Raw genomic sequence first — 20,094 nt, 5'->3', positions numbered from 1 at the left:
TGATGGAAATTCAGCTTTGCATCACAGAAATAAATTATATTTTAAAGGATATAAAAATAGAAACCATTATTTTATATTGTAATAACATTTTGCAATTTTACTGTTTTTTTCTGTATTTCTGATCAAATAAATGCAGCCTTGATGAACAGAAGAGACTTCTTTAAAAACATTACAAGTCTTACTGATCCTAAACTTTTGACCGGTAGTGTATATATGTATGAAAACTTGATCCGACTCACCTCTGCGAGTGAACCATGGTCCGGTTTCGCACGGGACCCGTTTGGACAATCAAATGGCCAGAGCAGCTTATTCTACCCTGTGGACATGAAAACAGGCTTGACTGTCATTTAAACTACAATTCACAGTCGTTTCTGATGATTTTCTCCAGCATGTTACCTGTGGATTCGCTGCCATGACTGTATAATTGCCGTCATCGTCACTTGTGACCGCTTCTATGTGTAATGAGCACGTCCCATCACCCTCTCTGATCTTCTTATAGTGCACGTTTTTCTTCAAAATCTGCTTTCCATCCTTAAACCAGTAAACCTGTGTGAAAAGTACAAAATAAAAGTCCATCAACAAGTAGTTTGGACTATATATATGCTTCTGCTATGCTTGAAGATTGAAATTAATATCAACTGTATAGGAAACATAAATTATTTAGAAAATAGTAATGATTAATTATTTAATCTACACGCACTAACCAGGATTTTTCAGCTATTTAAAAGAAATTAGTAATTTTATTCAGCAAGGATGCATTAAATTGATCAAAAGTGACAGTAAAGACATCTATAATGTTACTAAAGATTTCAAATAAATGCTGTTCTTTTGAACTTTCTATTCATCAAAGAATCCTGAAAGATAAAATGTATCACAGTTTCCACAAAAATATTGTGCAGCGCAACTGTTTTCAACATTGATAATAATCAGAAATGTTTCTCGAGCAGCAAATCAGCATATTAGAATGATTTCTGAAGATCATGTGACACTGAAGACTGGAGTAATGATGCTGAAAATACAGCTGCGCATCACAGAAATAAATTAAATTTTAACATAGAATCACGTAGAAAACAGGTATTTTAAATTGTTTAAATGTGTCACAATTTTTACTGTATTTTTGATCAAATAAATGCAGCCTCTGTGAGCAGAAGAGACTAATTTCAAAAACATCAACAACAAAAAAAAGTCTTACCAACCCCAAACCTTGAATGGTAGTGAACACAATAAAAGTCTTATTTTCTGAGCATGCATTACAATAAAATCACAGGCTGTCAAAAACTCACTTTAGGAATTGGAATTCCAACAACTTTGCAGGTAAATGTGACCGGAATCCCTTCCACAGCTCTGAAGTGCTTCAGTTTCTTGTTGAAGATGGGCGCGATGCATTTTCCAGAGGGAATTTCATTGTGCTGAACTTCATCGTCCGACTCGTCAACTGGAGTTCTTTCCAAACGAAACCCGATCTCACTCATCAGCCTCTGCTCAAAGCTCGACACCTTGTATTCCTACAAAACACATCATTACGAATGAACGTATTATCTGAGATCATTTGTGAATGTGCCCCATTTATGTTTTCATACTAATTAAAGCAGCTTTGAAAAAGGTTTTCCAGGTTCTTTGGAAACATTGCACATAGTTGCTACCCGAATGTTAAAGTTTCCAGTACAGTCGCATAATTAAACAATCAAACTGATCACAGTTATGTCTGAAATTAACAATAAACAAACAAACAAAGAAATATCTGATAAATGGTACCAGATCACATCAGAGTGAACTTGTATGTTTGCATGACACATCTGACAACATGTAAACCAATTACAATATATTGTGGAGATAATGTAACATTATAACATACACTGAATTATTTCAAGTAAAATAGTCCCCAAAACATCATGTTCTTATGGAAGTTTATTTCCAGCAAAGAATTTTAAAAAAGCGGTAAAAAAGAAAAGAAAAAAAAAGGTTTTTTTACTCACAACACTTTTTTCCTTGTAATTCTTGGAGAAAAAGTGAGAATTGTGAAATATAAACTCAGAATTGTGAGATAAAAAGTCGCATTTAGCATTTTTATATTTTTTTATCCCATGCCAAAAACAAATAATACAGAACTGCGAGATTTAAACTCAAAATTCTGAGAAAAAAAGTCAGAATTGCAAGATTTAAACTCAGAATTATGAGGAAAAATTCAGAATTGCAAGATTTAAACTCATGATTCTAAGAAAAAAAGCCAGAATTGTGAGATTTAATCTTAGATTGTGAGATAAAAATCACATTTTGCTTTTTTTATCCTGTGGCAAAAACAAATAAAGCAGAACTGCTACATGTAAACTCACACTTTTTTTTTCTTGTAATTCTTGGAGAAAAAGTGAGAATTGTGAAAGATAAAATCAGAATTGTGAGATCAAAAGTAACATTTAGCATTTTCATTTTTTTTTATCCCATGCCAAAAACAAATGATACAGAACTGCGAGATTTAAACTCAAAATTCTGAGAAAAAAAGTCAGAATTGCAAGATTTAAACTCAGAATTATGAGGAAAAATTCAGAATTGCAAGATTTAAACTCATGATTCTAAGAAAAAAAGCCAGAATTGTGAGATTTAAACTTAGATTGTGAGATAAAAATCACAGTTTGCTTTTTTTATCCTGTGGCAAAAACAAATAAAGCAGAACTGCTAGATGTAAACTCAGAACTCTGAGAAAAAAGTCAGAATTGCAAGATTTAAACTCAGAATTTTGAGGTAAAAAGTCAGAATTGCGAGATAAAGCCGCAATTACTTTTTTATGTTTTTATTCCATGGTGGAAACAAGCTTGCATATATTCTGGGGGTTATAGTGAGGATGAAAAATGGTCATATAAAACTAAATTATGACTGATTTTGGTGCAAAAAATAAATAAAGTAAATAAAAATAAATATTACGTTACTAAATAGCTATGATATGACCCCTTTAACACACCTTCCCATTTTAAAATGATATCTCAAGAGGCCTGTCCGGTAACAGCTCGCCTTCAGTTCTGGATGTCCACCAACATGTCTGAATGCAGTCACCTCTATTTATAATACAGAAGAGCCCTGTTCATTCCCATCTCTGTCTAGTCTCTTCATGTTTACTCACAGATACTGTTTGCATTCACATTTCATTCTTACAGACACTAAACTGAACTGTGTTTGCATTGAAAACACAACAATAACCCAAACTGCAGATGCAGTGCTCATGTCATTATTGCTTCTGTTTGAGATATCCATTGATATCCATATCAACATTCTCATTTAGTTAGTATGTAACATGTAGCATTAAATTAAACTAAAGCTGCTCATGCATAATCTTTTGTGACAGACTTCTAGTTAGAGTATTAGTTACGATTTACAAGGACGCGGCTATAAAAATATTTCTTAAATGAGTCTGACTTCAGGTTTTAATGTTAAAATTTGTTCAGATTTTAAAATAATTAAGGCCTCAAACATTCAAACAATTAATTTTACATAACATAACAGTAACACTTTACAATACGGTCCCATTGGTTAACATTAGTTAATGCATTAACTAACAATAAGGAAGACATTTGTTATTTTATTTATTAATCTTAATAATACTAATATGTCATATCTAATCAAATATCTTTCTATACTAATCTAATTTATGAAACGTTAGTTAATAACAAGATACAATGAAATTAACTAAAATTAACAAGTATTTTTTATTATTAGTTCATGTTAACTAATGTTAACAAATGTAATCGTATCATAAAGTGTTACTAATGAAATATACTGCATCTTCCTCTAAACAGAGTTATTATCCATGCAGTTCCATTAGTGGAAAAAAGCCACAGCTTTAAATTAGCTTATCTTGCTTCTTGTTTAAATCAAAATTGATTCTTATATAATGAAACGAATGCACTTCAGAACAAAGCACTGCTTGCAATGGAGAAAATTCCTTGTACCTCGTCATAGTTAATGACAGTTGCGGTGGGAATATTTGGTCCGAGCGGGCGGCTCACTTCCCCCCCATAATTCGGCTTCTATGGAGGACAGGATGAATGACGGTGATGTAAACACAGACACTAGTCACACATCAATACAAATGTGTGATAAATAGTGTTTCTATAGTGTTACTCAGACAGGAAACACTCCAGTGTGTACAGTGTTAATACGATGCATGATGCACATTTGACACATGAAATGTGTTAGAATGTGAAAACAGATTCTTAAATGGGATGCAAAGCCACTAAATGATGCATGGAGATATACAGACCACAAACAGAAATGAAAACAAAAGGTTTTCATTTATAAATGACAGTCAGCAATACTGACACTTAAAATCAACATGAAACACCTGAACATGAAACAGCCTGATGTGAAACAGGATATTTAATGAGAAAAGAGGTAGGTTTGATTTCATGTTGATTTTAAACATAGATTTAATTTAAGTCCAAATTATAAATACCCTTACAGAACACCTATTTACAGGACTATGATATAAAGTACAAATATAAATATAAATGCAAATGCAAAAAATAATTAAAAAGTAGAAAAAATTGCAAGCATGCATGTGAATTTTACTTCACAAATGCCATTACAGCAATATATCAAAATAATAAATAATTAAATATGGTGTCATGAAGGAATTACAAATCTGTATAGATAATTATATAATTATCTATTTATAAACCCGTCTGTAATTCTCACATGGCATCATCTTTCTACAACAAAAAGTATCTTTTTGTTATATATTTTTGCATTTGGTGCAAGCCAACCAAGAGTTAGATTCAGTTTCAAAATCAAAAAGAAGCTTAAAAGCTTATTAAGAACAAGAGAGAAAAAATAACGTTTTTGCTAATATAATTATGAAGTCCTAGCTATTTTGTCATAAAGGGTAGCAGAGATTTATTTTAAAGTATAGCTGTGGTACTCAGAACATGTTATTTAGGGGATATTTTTCTTCCCTATTCCTTCTCCATCTCCTTCAATCAGTGTTTTGTGTAACTTAACTATTACAAACCACGATTAAACCCTCAGTAATAGTGTCTCACATAAAGAAACCCATAACTCAAAGTAAGATGTTCAGAAACAGCAAAATCTTCAGTGAACCACAGAAGATGAGCAATTTGATATCTATCAATCCTGGAAAAGCACAGCCTACTTTTTGTACTATACACTGGTCAAACAAAACCCCTTGACACCATGTACCTGCTGCCCAAAATGAAGCTGTTCATCTTTAAATCGCAACTTCTTCTCAATATCTTGTAAAAGCGTTTCCTTGCTCTCACGGATGTCGTCATCAGACATGAGTCTGGAACCTCTTTGATTCTTCTTCAGTGCACCTTGAGGCCTGAACATGGAGTAACACAAGACTGAGGTAAGCCACTAAAATAGGATACAAATACATCTTCAAATATGAGACACATAGAAATTCTGCTGTAAAACAGCTCTAAAAAGACCATAGTGTCATTATTTAGCTCAACTAGCCAGTTCAGTCTAGTCACAATGATTAACAGCCCATTGGAGTGCTATCATTAGATTAGGCTTCAGCTATCTGGAATATAGTGCACAAGTCATATAGACCACTTTTATGGTACTGCATCCTTTCTGAAACTTGAGAGCCCCAGTTCTCAACTCACATTCGTTGTATTGAAAAAACAGCCAGGATATACAAAAATCCACCAGAAGAAAGAAATTCATATGGATTTGGAACATGAGGGTGAGTAAACGATGAATCAGTTTACATTTTTGGGTGAACTATCCCTCTAAGGGAAAGTGTGACCTTCAAACCATAGTATGATATTACAATATTATAATGCAGAGGTCTTCAACCCTACTCCTGGGGACCCACTGTCCTGTAAAGTTTATTTCCAACCTGCTTCAGCACACCTGAAGAACTTGATTAGCTTGATTAGGGTTGGAACTAAACTCTGCAGAACAGTGGCCCTCCAGGAGCAGGGTTGAAGACCTCTGCTATAATAAAATGTATCTGTGTTTGCTTACCCAGGTGGGGCACTCTTAGGCAACCCCATGGCATTGGTCGGAGGAGATGTTGGAAGTGAAGGAAGGACTGAACTAAGGAAGGCCACTGGATTTTGGATGGGGCTAGGGGTGGAGCTGCTAGATGTTGGTGAAGAAGCTTGTGGGGGTGACTGAGGTCTAAAAGAAAACATTGAATTCACCAGGCCAGGACGCACTAGAGGTGGTGAGGACACATATGGTGGGCTGCTTGGACACTCCAGAACTCTTGTTGGGAACTTTCTTGGGGACGGAGATAACTGGTTGACGGGCGACGTGAGCTCCCGTGTCGACTTCGGGAATATCTGTGCAGCTAACTCGTGGAGCATTGGAACAGGAGACTCGGTTGGGGAAGGACTCCTGATAGGAGAGAGCATCTGGGCAGCGATGAACTCCTTTGGCCTTGTGTAGCTGAAGCTCTGGGTGGAGATTGGAATAATCCCAGGAAGTGGAGGCTGGGTGTCGTGCAACGGAGGTGGAGACATTGGACTCGGGATGGGTGCAGGTTGATTTCTCACCAGATGCGGTGAGGTGATTTTACTCAGGGATGGATAAGACACAGCTTGAGAATATGTGATTTGTGGAGCCATGCTGGGATGAAAATTTGAGGGGGTGTTTATCTTTGGTGCAGTGTTGTACAATGCTAATGCATCAGGTATCATCAATGCCTGTGTTCTGGCAACACTCGTGTCACTAACGGGAACAGAGTTCATTTGCAAGGTTGGATTCATGTTTATTTGTGAAATATGAGTGGAAGGAGTAATGGGTGGCATGTTGGCCACATGGTTAGGTGGTTGGGTTGTTGGAGCCATGATAAGTTGATAAAAAGGTGCAGAAAGTCCCACATTTGGAGGGATAGGGATGTTGGGAGCTATTCCGGGCTGAGTTATTGGGATTGTTGGTATCACACTTGGCATAGGGGTGACTGGAGCCACATTGGATGAGATTGGCCCCATATAAAGCTGAGGAAGAGTGGAAGCCATATTTGTTTGGGTTAGTAGGGTAGAGGGAATCATACCTGGTGGAAAAGTACTTAAAGTAGTAGGAACCAGATTTGGTTGAGGTATTGGAGGGTGGTTGTGTAAGGTTGTGGCTGATGGAGTAAGTTGGGGCAAGGGCATGGAATTGGTTAAAGGCATGCTCAGTTGGGATACAGGTACAGCTTTTAAAATGGGAGCAGGTGTTGTAGGAATTAGAGGGACAGATTCAAGGATCGGCAGTGGAATTGGAGCAGAGTTCATTACAAGAGGAGGTGGTTGGAGTGGTGATGGTGCTGGATTTGCAGGTTGAGTTGGCTTGACAGGCGTTGGCTCAGAACTTGTCCCGTCTAAATGTGGTGAATCTTGGCTTGGGGAAACGTTTTCTTGCTGCTGTTCCAAAACCACCTGGTTGTGGAGGATCTGTAGCTGCACTGGGTCTCTAAGATAAGACATAATAAGGGGAAAACAAACATGTTGGGTCTACTTCAGAAGGTCCTAAATGTAATTTTACTCTCAAGTTGTCTTGCAACACTCTGAAGTTGGTACTCACAATTTTGGTTTAGCCAACACTGGTGGTGGTTCTTTGGATGACATTCCTTTCTCTTCCTCTTCTTCATCCTCCGGGAGTTTAAAGGTTACGCGGAGGCCGACTCGAGAACTAGAGCGGGATTCATTGTGATTCCCTAACACACCCTCAGGTCTTGTCTTGAGGCAAGAAGTTGGGGGATCTGGTAGGGGTTTAACAGGTGGTCGCTCTTGATGGTTACTGGAGTTTACTGATGGGAGACTAGTAACAGAAGGGCTGGGGGTAGATTTTGAACCATTTGGTGATGGTTCAACCCAGGCATCGGAGGTCATAGTGATGCCAGAGGCTGATCCGTTTGATGGACTTTGGGTCACTTCTGTGGAAGGCTTAAAACCAGATCCTCCTGAATCAAAGTGTGTTGTGTTAGAGCTGAGGGGCGTATGGTTTGAGTCTGAGTTCAGTGAAGAAGAACTGAAGCTGAGAGGGTCTAGCTGAGGTAAACTAGTCCTGAAAGTATCTGTGCTGTATTTTCCAATGCTGAGAGGGTTTAGACTAGGTAGGCTAGTGGTGAGGTCATGGCGAAGGGTACTAGGATTTAGGGAATCTGAGCGAGGCGTTCCACAGTCCTGAGGGTCTGGATGCTTAAATCTAGAGCTCAAAGGGTCAAGACAAATCATACTTGAGTGAAGCTTGTTGTTTACCAGAGGAACATCTTGCTTACACTTTAAAGTTGTTGATATCAGTTCTGTTGCTGGAACCTTCTGGAGTGAGGATTCCACTGTTAAAGTGCTTGTTGTTTTAGGGTTGGTGTTGCTATTATTGTGTCCTATTGATGTAGACAAAATATTGTTCAGAATTAGTCTTGAGATGTGATATATGCATACATTTTTATTTCATTATGAACTTAAAGAGTTTAAGCAGTCTTAAGTGAAGCTGATCCAATAATCGATTCCACAACCATAAAACAAAATTACCTTTTACTCTCAATGCTGCAGTACTGGAAATCGTGCCATATTTATTGCTGGCTGTACAGGTAAATGTTCCAGAATCCTCTGGAAAGACCTCCGCAATAACCAAAGTACATATCTCCTCTGATGTCCACACCAAACAGAGAAATGGTACACTGTTAGTGGTTAGTGTTATGAAATAATTATTTGAACAAAGCAGGGGAAATCAAATCCACCTACCAGATTCAGCCATGGATCTTGGTTCTGGCATGAAAAAAGCAGAATGTGTGGATTGTCAGATAACGATTTTTAAGAAGAAAAAGTCAAGCACTGAAAAGTTTTCTTACAAGTTACAGGTTGAAACATTTTCAGCAGTAGAGGTGGAGTTTTCAAGGATGGATCCAACCACATATCTAAATGCATTGCGCACTAAAATTATACATACTCTTCTGGAGGATCCTGAAGTCTGGAGAATCTTCAATAAGTGTTCCTTCCCGGTACCAGTCCACTTTAGGGGAGGGGATGCCTTTTACTCTGCACTCCAGAACTACCAACTGACTCTCTACAGCCAGGACATCCTGGAGGTTCTGCACCAAAAGAGACAATGGTGTCTAATGACAATGTGATAGAAAACATGGTATATGATGTGCTTCAGTAAATAAATAAATAAAAAATAAATAAATAAAGGTTTCGCCAGTGGTCTTGGACTTTGCACAGATACCATCATTTAACATGCATGCAGAATCATACAAAAGCACAAATTTTGATGTACATTTTTTTGTGCATCAGATTTTTTTTTAAATGTTCGATTCATTTAATTCTTTTCACGTGACTTCATGTTGGAAAATCTACAAACTCACTGTGCTTGAAAATGTTGTTCTACATCAGAATCTGACGAAGACGCTCCTAAAAGATAAAGAAAATATACAATCTTAATTTCAAACTGCAGCTGCAATCATTTAGTCATTCATAATAAATGGTCAAAAATGATTTAACTTTAAGTGAAGCTGATCCAATAATCGATTCCACAACCATAAAACAAAATTACCTTTTACTCTCAATGCTGCAGTACTGGAAATCGTGCCATATTTATTGCTGGCTGTACAGGTAAATGTTCCAGAATCCTCTGGAAAGACCTCCGCAATAACCAAAGTACATATCTCCTCTGATGTCCACACCAAACAGAGAAATGGTACACTGTTAGTGGTTAGTGTTATGAAATAATTATTTGAACAAAGCAGGGGAAATCAAATCCACCTACCAGATTCAGCCATGGATCTTGGTTCTGGCATGAAAAAAGCAGAATGTGTGGATTGTCAGATAACGATTTTTAAGAAGAAAAAGTCAAGCACTGAAAAGTTTTCTTACAAGTTACAGGTTGAAACATTTTCAGCAGTAGAGGTGGAGTTTTCAAGGATGGATCCAACCACATATCTAAATGCATTGCGCACTAAAATTATACATACTCTTCTGGAGGATCCTGAAGTCTGGAGAATCTTCAATAAGTGTTCCTTCCCGGTACCAGTCCACTTTAGGGGAGGGGATGCCTTTTACTCTGCACTCCAGAACTACCAACTGACTCTCTACAGCCAGGACATCCTGGAGGTTCTGCACCAAAAGAGACAATGGTGTCTAATGACAATGTGATAGAAAACATGTAAAAACTAGATTTTTATATATTCTAAAGATAATAACTACTGCCATGAGAATTTTTGGATTCCAGGCCATTTCTACTCTATACACTGTCTGAAAAAAATTGTACCTTTAGAGGTACAACAGCTTGTCACTGGGGCAATACCCTCAAAGGGACACCTTTGTACCGTCTTTACCCCTAAATGGTATTAGTACCCTGGAGTAGTATATGTACCCTTAAAGTAGTAATATGTACTTTTATGGTACTAGCATGCACCCTTTAGGTACAAAGGTGTCCCTTTGAGGTTATTGCCCCAGTGACAAGCTGTTATACCCCTAAAGGTACCATTTTTGCGAGAGTGTACAGTGGATTATATGCATTTTAAAGGGTGTTCTGTGGGGTAGATAGGGCATTGCTAGGTGGTTTCTTACTGGTCAAACAGGGTCACTACCAAGTCTCTATATTTCTAGACATGGCTTGCACTGGATTTGCCTGTTTTACTGCCTGCCAGGCAAAAATCGCTGATTGCATACTAAGGTTTTAGGTCTTTGGATTTGGGCAGGGATGCATGCAAAAGGTTAAAACACGTCAAAATATTAAAATACTTTTTTTCCCCCAAGCATTCATTTATACTGTATTTCATTGACACTCAATGTCATACAAGATTTAGAAATACAAGCCGTGTTTGCTTTACCTTTGTAAAAACAGGAGCTGCCATTATGGGCCTTACATCGAAGCTTTGAAGATAACTACTGCAGCCATTTAGATTCTGGAAAAAAAAACACATGGAATGTAAGAAAAACACATGCATTAGTGGGAATAATCAAAACTGGGGATTTGGTGTGTTTTTGTACCTCAGGATTGCTCTGATGAGATGTTAACAGTATATCAGAGACACTTTGGCTGGATGGAGGTGATGGTGGTGCAATGGTCAGTGAAGGAATAGGTGGAGTGGGCTCCACCTCAGATATTGGCGTTGCAGGTTCTAGTAAAGCTACGGTTGGTTCTAGTACAGGTATTTCAGAGCTGACAACTTCGGAAATCGGAAGTTCTGTATCTTCCTGCTTAGAGGTTGGCTCAGTCAGTGGCACTTCTTCTGCGTCAGAAGGTGCTGGTGGTTCAGCGCAGGTGTTTGTTATAGTTGGTGCGGTTTCTTCAGCAGATGTGCTGGGTTCTACCGAGACCACAGCAGGCTTGGCTCGAGGAGATCTTTTATGGAGTATGGAAAAAAAATTTGTGAATGTGTTTTTAACCCCTGGGGGTCCATGAAGTTAGTTTAGGGGGTTCATATATATATATATAAAAATGTTGTTCTACATCAGAATCTGACGAAGACGCTCCTAAAAGATAAAGAAAATATACAATCTTAATTTCAAACTGCAGCTGCAATCATTTAGTCATTCATAATAAATGGTCAAAAATGATTTAACTGACCCTCAATGTAGATTTCTGCTGAGGTGGAGTCTGTGCCATAAAAGTTGGAGGCAAAGCACGAGTATCTGCCCGTGTCTTCTTCAAACGCCTCTGCTATGATCAGAGAGTGTCGCTCACCGTTAGCGATGATCTGAATATCGGGACTGTTTTCCAGCTCTTTACCCTCACAAAACCACCTGGAAAACACAATCAGAATGTTACATCCTGAGCAGGAACACACATCTACGAGAACAGACAAACAATACAATAAATTCATGAATGAAAATCTAAAACACGCATCTGGTTTTCATTTGCCCTCAGTTGAAAATCCAATGAATGTACATTTAATTGTATACTGACATTAACAGACTAAAACAACGATCTAAATGTTTCAGCCCAGGTCATTTACAACAAAAATACAATGCATATTTAACTCATTATTTGAACATTTTAGGTGTGCTAGTGACACTAAATCGATGCCTTTGAACACTGTTTGCTGTCTTGTAGGTGAGAGAGTTCATTAAGCATTACAAAACAAAAGTAAACCACCTTTAGTCACCAATATTGTGTAACTTTTTTCAATTCATGGTCGACAGCCAAAATGTGCACCATGTAAAAAAAACAAACAAAAAAACAAGACTGTCAATTTTGCAAAATGACACTTATGTTAATCATGTAAGCAGACATAAATTGCATAAAATCTCAAACCAGCTGATTATTATCTACATTTTCAGTCTATCACTATCACACTCTGCAAACTAATTAAATCTATGGTTAAAATGCAGAATATTGAATATGATGAATAGCTTTTGGACATACGAAATGGTGAAAACTGCCTAATTAATGTTAAAAGTAAAGATCACAAATATCTTTACTAAAAAAAATAATCCATTTCAATTTTTAGGAACGTTTCTCTTCAAAAACTAGTTGATTGGCAAAAGCTGTTTACTTTCTAATTTTCATATTAACGTTTGACAACAAAAGCATGTAGAAAACTTTAGAATTCTGGTTAATACCAGCAGTAAATGCCATTAAGAAAAATTATCCAACATGGAGACATACAGCAACATTTTTAGTCACTAAATGGACGAATGACACCAGACACATGTTAATTTCACAAAATACAATGAAATTGAATTTTCACTGTATTTACTCTACTGACTTTCTTCAGTCATTTAAAGGCAAAAATGAGTTAACTGACTTACAGTTGTTGGACTATTAGATATCAAGTTGCTAAGGTGAAGTTCAAGCCATTTACTAAAGAAGTTATTTTTGACATGTGACCCTGGAGCACAAAAGCAGTCTTAAGTCGCTGGGGTATATTTGTAGCAATAGCCAACAATACATTGTATGGGTCAAAATTATTGATTTTTCTTTTATGCCAAAAATCATTAGGATATTAAGTAAAGATCATGTTCCATGAAGATATATCATACATTTCCTACTGTAAAAATATCAACACTTAATTTTTGATTAGTAATATGCATTGCTAAGAACTTCAGTTAAACAACTTTAAAGGTGATTTTCTCAATATTTACATTTTTTTGCACCCTCAGATTCCAGATTTTCAAATAGTTGTATCTCAGCCAAATATTGTCCAATACATCATACATCAATGGAAATCTTATTTATTCAGCTTTCAGATGATGTATAAATCTCAATTTTGAAAAATTGACACTTAAGACTGGTTTTGTGCTCCAGGGTCACGTATATCATGGTGTGTTAAAGAAGATATTTAAAAACCAATTCAATGTGTCTGATCTCACAAATCATCCAAGATCAGTCCTCTGTATCAAACACACTACATCACAAGACAAAGTACAACAGCATTCATTCAGTAATAAATCAATGGGCTAAAATAATATTCTTGAATCCACATATATAACTTCACCACAGCCTTACCTAGAATGAATGTATGAACAGTTATTTCACTTCGACTCCCGCTGTTTCCTAAAATTCCCTCCCTGAAATTTAAAGCAATTCTGAAGAGGCGAGTTGTGGTTCATTCCATGGGCGAGACATGATGGCTGAAATGTATTGGGTTTGATCCATGAGCCAGTGAGGATCATTTCTAATGAGTAAGACTCTACTTTGAAAGCCTGAGCTGTTGGGGAAAGACATCCAGCACTAGATCTGCACCTGTTCGGGCTATTTTCCTTCTCGACTCACCCACAGCACAGGAACCCCTGTTAAAACTGGACGCCAGCATCCCTGACCGACACACATGAGCTAAACATAGAGCGGCCTCTCATACAATCCCCAACACTGCTAATAGATCTGTTAGATATTTAGCTGGCATTTGAGAAACACTTGACTTTTGCAGGCATGTTGTAATAACTAAAATGTGGATTTTTTTTTACATTTACATATTTAGAACTTAAAGAGGTTTAAGATTTTGGAAAATTTACTACAAAGAAAAATGAAGGAAAATGTTTCTAGAAAGTCATATGATTCTTTATAGAGACAGCCGGATGAATATTCTCAGATCGTGCTGTAAATAAGATGTTGAAAAGTTAAGTAAGTTTGGGTCACTGGAGGGATGATCTAATGCTTCTGACATCACAGTGTCTCGGTCAGCTGACCTCACGTAACACGAAGCACGTCACCTGTCACAGACACGCTCAGAAAAGCACGGGTTTCCTTGACCTGTCAGTGTGGGAAGTTACACTAACGTTTCACCAATGACACACTGAGAACCACAATTATGTTTAGAAAGCATAATTTCTTAATGGAAATTACTTGATTCTTATATAGCCTAATTCATTATAGTATAAGAAATCAAGGTGTTTAACAGGTGTCTAAATAGCTTGAACATGCTAACGCTATGTTAACATATATCTTTCCGTTTTTTCCAAGATATCTTTATGCTAACAGAAAATGCATCAATTTATGTGTTTTTTTTATATAATAAGTTATTAAATAAAATAAAAAAACATTAAATGCATGGTCAAATTAAATGTAGTTATTAAATGCAAAAATGTTAAATGCATGATCAGTTTATACAAAGTTATTCAACGCAAAAATGTTAAATGCATGATCAATTTATATGAAGTTATTAAATGTAATAACGTTTAATGCATGATCAGTTTATACAAAGTTATAAAATTTTTAAAAAACTTAAATGCATGATCAGTTTATACAAAGTTATTCATTGCAAAAAAGTTAAATGCACGATCAATTTATATGAAGTTATTAAATGTAATAACGTTTAATGCATGATCAGTTTATACAAAGTTATTCAATGCAAAAATGTTAAATGCATAATCAATTTATATGAAGTTATTTAATGTAATAACGTTTATTGCATGATCAATTTATACAAAGTTATAAAATGTATAAAAAACTTAAATGCATGATCAGTTTATACAAAGTTATTAATTGCAAAAAAGTTAAATGCACGATCAATTTATACAAAGTTATTAAATGCATGAAGTCATTAAATGCAAAAACATTAAGTGCATGATCAATTCACTCAATGTTATTAAATGCAAAAACATTAAATGCATGATCAATTTATACAAAGTTGGTAAATACAACAAAAGTTAAATGCATTATCAATAGGAAGTTATTGAATGTAAACATGCTAAATGCATGATCAATTTATATAGTTATTCAATGCAAAAACTACATGATCAATTTATATGAAGTTATTACATGCAAAAATGTTAAATGTATGATCAGTTTATACAAAGTTATTAAATGCAACAGAAGTTAAATGCATGATCAATTTATAGTTATTAAATCATGTTAAAAGCATGACCATTTTTTTTCAGAGAATATGAACATAATGTATTATTAAGTCTAGTTGTAGCTGACAGTTTTTCCATCACACTGGAGAACTAAACCATGCATAACATGAGAGATGTTCAGTTTCTAGAGAAGCACAAGCTGAATATCCCACATTTCCACAATCTGAGTCACAAGTTATGAGAGACTGAAAGATCATAACTCTTTAAAGTTCATCCAGCTCAAGCCAGGAGCTAATGTTCAACGTTTGTTATTTCTTCTGCAATTAGCTTTTAGTAAACATGAACATTATCACATATATAGATATGGAGTTTCATGACAAACACATTCACTACAAAAGAGTAAAGAAATCATTCAACTTATAAAAGAACCATGAGATCAGTGTTGTTATTGTTAACTAAAACTATACAAAATAATTTCTGTAGACTGAAATAAAATAAAGAAAATAAAATATAAATATTAGACGAAAAATCATAAAATAAGTATAATTTGAACTAATAAAATTACTACAAAAAAAATAAAAAATAAAAATAATATATATATATATATATAAATTGAATAAAATAAAAGCACATAACAAAATTAATAAAACAAACTAAAATAAAAATAAAAGCTAATTCAAAATATGAATAAATACTATGTCTATGATGGTATATAAACAATACTAAAATAACACTGCACTATCTTATACCCCCATAGTATGACTTATTTGGTAAGGAAGTGACATTCATTTGTGTGGTTTATTTCATGAATTAAGACAGAAAAGACATTCATTGTGCCCAAGTAAACACTACTAATCTATAATCATATCCGCACTAATTGTGCAATAATTTGCAAACTTCCGTAACTAAATGCATGATCAATTTATACAAAGTTGGTAAATACAACAAAAGTTAAATGCATTATCAATAGGAAGTTATTGAATGTAAACATGCTAAATGCATGATCAATTTATATAGTTATTCAATGCAAAAACTACATGATCAATTTATATGAAGTTATTACATGCAAAAATGTTAAATGTATGATCAGTTTATACAAAGTTATTAAATGCAACAGAAGTTAAATGCATGATCAATTTATAGTTATTAAATCATGTTAAAAGCATGACCATTTTTTTTCAGAGAATATGAACATAATGTATTATTAAGTCTAGTTGTAGCTGACAGTTTTTCCATCACACTGGAGAACTAAACCATGCATAACATGAGAGATGTTCAGTTTCTAGAGAAGCACAAGCTGAATATCCCACATTTCCACAATCTGAGTCACAAGTTATGAGAGACTGAAAGATCATAACTCTTTAAAGTTCATCCAGCTCAAGCCAGGAGCTAATGTTCAACGTTTGTTATTTCTTCTGCAATTAGCTTTTAGTAAACATGAACATTATCACATATATAGATATGGAGTTTCATGACAAACACATTCACTACAAAAGAGTAAAGAAATCATTCAACTTATAAAAGAACCATGAGATCAGTGTTGTTATTGTTAACTAAAACTATACAAAATAATTTCTGTAGACTGAAATAAAATAAAGAAAATAAAATATAAATATTAGACGAAAAATCATAAAATAAGTATAATTTGAACTAATAAAATTACTACAAAAAAAATAAAAAATAAAAATAATATATATATATATATATAAATTGAATAAAATAAAAGCACATAACAAAATTAATAAAACAAACTAAAATAAAAATAAAAGCTAATTCAAAATATGAATAAATACTATGTCTATGATGGTATATAAACAATACTAAAATAACACTGCACTATCTTATACCCCCATAGTATGACTTATTTGGTAAGGAAGTGACATTCATTTGTGTGGTTTATTTCATGAATTAAGACAGAAAAGACATTCATTGTGCCCAAGTAAACACTACTAATCTATAATCATATCCGCACTAATTGTGCAATAATTTGCAAACTTCCGTAACCATTTAATATCTTGTTTACTCTTCTACTCTTTGGCTAACTGTGCTCTACTGAAGATGTAGGACAATAATTTCGCCTGCATTCTCATGGCATCATATTTCCGATGTGGCAAAATTAGAATGGCTGAGCTCAGACTGCATGTTAGACGGTCAGCTTTCACAAGACTTCTTTGTGCTCACAGCCAATGCTTTGCATGCATTTGCTAGAAAAACCTGTTGCCAAGATGCTAGTGTGTTACAGATCCCTTGAGAAAAGGTATCACACTTTTGTACTTATTGTACTTTAAAAAAAAAAATACTTAAAAATGATTTGTTATGTAAATAATAAGCACTTATTAAGGAGATAATATACTTTAAAAGAATATACTTAAGTGCAAAATGATTGTGATGCTTTATTGTATGTTAATTGCAATTAAATTAAAACATTCTAGTTTGAATTTATATCAAATGCAATTATTTAAACTTAAAGGGATAGTTCACCTAAAAATAAAAAAAATGAGGTTATCATTTACTCAGCTTCTTAATTTTTAATTTTAGGGTGAACTGTCCATAAGAGTGCTTTTTTTGACCCACTTAAGTATATCTTTATATTTCATATATGAAATATGGTTAAAAAGGAACTGCTGAATGTTCTGACAAGCATTTATGTTAAACTAAAATATACTTTAATGTAACTTCTATCATGCACACGAGTACATTTAAAATATATTAACTTTAAATATGAATTAAAATGAGTTAAAATCATAATTAAGTACTTTACATGTGCTTTAGTATGTTTAGTATTTAGTATGTAACATCAAAATATGCGTGCTTCTTTAAAGTACAATGAAAAGATCATTAAAATAATAATTAAATTAAATAAAACATAATAATGTACTTTAGAAAAAAATTATAATTTGCACTTTAAAAAGTGTACTTAATTGTGTTAAAAACAGTCACGAAAGTGTTTCTCATTAAGTATGCTTTTATTCTATTAATATTATATGATCTTTAAGTACAGTTGGTTAAAAATATACTTTTAAGATTTGAAGTACATTACAAATGCAAATTTAATGTAATTAAGTGCACTTCTTTTTCACAAGGGGTGGGTGTCAAGGCATTGTTATATACACACAAAATCTTTTTTTTTTTTTCAAAATTGTAAATAAACAAAAATGACTGGAATACATTTTACAAGAAAATACTCTTTCAGTCTTTCAAAATGTCTTGTTTAATTCAATGTTACTTGCCATTTATTTGTAATTATTTGTGAAATTTACTAGCAATTCTGAGTGAAAATTGTTTAAAAGTATTTTTTTCTCAGTGTACTTGCTAAGGTTTCTGACTATTTTATGTGGTTGCTAGGTGGCTGCTACCTGTATGAGCAATAGTAATAATAATGCACTAATAATATGCATCTATAGTAATACTAATGCACTAATAATATGCATCAATAGTAATAACAATGGACTAATAATATGCATCAATAAAAGTAGTTCAAACTCACCGAACTTCAGGAGCAGGCAGTCCTCTGACAATACAATCCATCTGGACTTTACTGCCCTCAGGAACCTCCCTGCTTTTGAGTCTCTGTATAAAGTGTGGAGGTTCACACACGGGTTCCTCTGAGCTCTCCGGTGGAATCAGAGCCGGTTCCTCACACACCGGCTCCAGCTCCGGCTCCTGAGGTTCCTCTGCCTCGTACGGCTCCTCCGTGACTCCACTGTTCTCCACTGGCTCCTCCATCTGTTGCTTGAGCAGAATAGGCCTTTCTCGATCTTCTGTATTAATGGAGTATGAAGTGCCATCAAGTTGGGTCTTATTCTGGTATCGGCTCCGGTGGGTTTTGCAAGTACGAGGCCGAATTCGCTTCGAGCTGTTGGCTTTAAACAGAGACGAAAGCTCTTCTATGAAGTCAGCTGCTTTGTTGAGGAACTCCTTCTTGGATTGGGTCTCCAAGCCGTATGGAGCGTTTCTCTGAGGTCTTTTGAAATCCGCCGCAGGTTCCCTAGCACTTCTGACATTCCTGATCGCAGTGTCTTGGATGGGAGTCTGGACTGTGTGTCTTTCCGAAATGACCTCTGTTTCTGGAGTGGGTTTGTTGGAAGGAACATTAGAGTGGCTCACTGGTGGATGTGTGTCGGATCTCTCCTCACGTTCTCGAGGATCACTGCTGAACGCTTTGCAGGCCAGATCCACGCTCTTGTCCAGTTCCTCCTGGCTCAGGAAGGCAGACAGGTCAGGGAACTGTGGATCCACTTTCCCACCGGAGTCGTCCGCTTTCTCCTTGAGCGTCCCGTAGACCAGGCGGCGAGGGCTGTCTATGCAGCTGGACTCGCTATGTCTGTGATGAGCTCGGGCCTCGGCCAGGTAACTCTCACGCAGAAGCTGCGATAAAGACGTGGGTTGATCCATGCTGTTCTCCTGCATGCTGCTGGAGACAAAAAGACAAAGATTAAGAACATTAAGACAATAATAATCATCTACTGTGGTGAAACTCGGGGTGTTTTTTATCATGCTTTCTGCGGTCTAGTTTTCTAAAAAAGGAGAGTAGCTTTCAGCAAATTAGCATTATGTTTCTGTATACATATCATGCCTACTTTTAGAAGTTAATTTAGTTTACATGGATACATAATTCAAAATATGATATTGAATTTATACTGCAATCAGATATGAGATATTATATTATTTGTTCTTATAAATACATATTATTTATGTATTTACCCCCTGGATATCATTTATTTTTAACTGGACTTTTAATAATATTTTTTTAACAAGACTGCACTCACAAGAAGCAGTTTCCAGGCAATTAAAAAATTTAGAGCTGAACACAGCTAGATAAACTCATAACCACTGTAATATTGACTATTGGAAACAACACATTTTCTGACATTTCCAGGTTATTTACATACAGTGGGTACGGAAAGTA

General features: G+C 35.2%; 1 pseudogene; it reads right to left on the bottom strand.

Moving 5' to 3' along the window:
* Positions 1-20,094, bottom strand: part of LOC107689761 (myopalladin-like) — a 27,170-nt pseudogene that overhangs the window by 5,321 nt on the left and 1,755 nt on the right.

Source organism: Sinocyclocheilus anshuiensis, unplaced genomic scaffold, assembly GCF_001515605.1.
Source record: "Sinocyclocheilus anshuiensis isolate Anshui unplaced genomic scaffold, SAMN03320099.WGS_v1.1 scaffold1637, whole genome shotgun sequence".
NCBI classification, from domain to species: domain Eukaryota; kingdom Metazoa; phylum Chordata; class Actinopteri; order Cypriniformes; family Cyprinidae; genus Sinocyclocheilus; species Sinocyclocheilus anshuiensis.
Note: the sequence above shows the minus strand (reverse complement) of the source record. Positions and strands in the feature narration are given on the sequence as shown.